The sequence below is a fragment of the Asparagus officinalis genome, chromosome 7 (assembly GCF_001876935.1).
Source record: "Asparagus officinalis chromosome 7, Aspof.V1, whole genome shotgun sequence".
Classification (NCBI taxonomy): Eukaryota; Viridiplantae; Streptophyta; class Magnoliopsida; order Asparagales; family Asparagaceae; genus Asparagus; species Asparagus officinalis.
The window spans coordinates 55,773,205-55,774,242 of NC_033800.1; positions in this window are offsets into that span (position 1 = coordinate 55,773,205).

Sequence of the window (1,038 nt, forward strand, 5' to 3'; positions counted from 1 at the left end):
AAATGAGAAATTCCCAAACGAGCATCAAATCATCAAGCACTGAGGCAGATAAAAAGTAGACATACCAATGCCATAAAAACATGCAACAATATTTATAGATATCAATATTTAGTAAGCCAATGTAAAAATAAAAGATTTTCTTTAGCAATCAGACAATAGAAGCTTACTTCACTTGCACCTTGTAAATAACAAATTGAGACCAGAAAAGGTACATTGCCGGATAAGGAAATGCCAATTCCCAAACATAATCAAAAATTAAAATAGTACGTATGGAGATCAATACCTATTAAGCTATATTTATTAAGCTATATTTATTAAGCTAATACAAAATTGAATGTCTTCATAAAGCAATCATCCATCTATATGTAGATCACTTCAGTTGTACCTTGTTTGTAACAAGTAGAACACAAAAAAAGTACACTCCCAGACAAGGAAAACCCAGTTTCCAAATATAAGTATTTTTCTATGCAAAGAGCTGCATAGGAAAAGCACTATCCAATAAGAGCAAGCAGTAGATAACAAGAAAACATCCTCAACAATGGGCAATCATACTTTCCCCCAATCAACACAAATAGAATAAACGGGCAATGCACAGAAAATAATAATGCATATTCCAAAGGGTCGCGCGAGGAAGGCATACATTGTGGCCATGGGCGTTGGAAAAATTCTCCACCCACAGAAAGTGTCAATGGCTACAAGTTCCAATGCATTGTTCTTGAGCACAGTTACTCTTTATTACCAAAGAAACATCATAGAATATATATATATATATACCTAAGGATTCATTCTTATGTCAACTTAAATGGACCATCCACCAAACTTTCTATCCATCGATAATATCTAGGGATTCATTCTTATGTCAATTTAAATGGATCATCCACCAAACTTTCTATCCATCGATAATACCTAAGGATCCATGCAAGATATGTAAAGACTTTATATATATATATATACACGAGTGGATAGAAAGTTTAGTAGACAAAGACTTCTTGTCTACTTAAGTTGACATAAGTTCAAATATATATATATATATATATA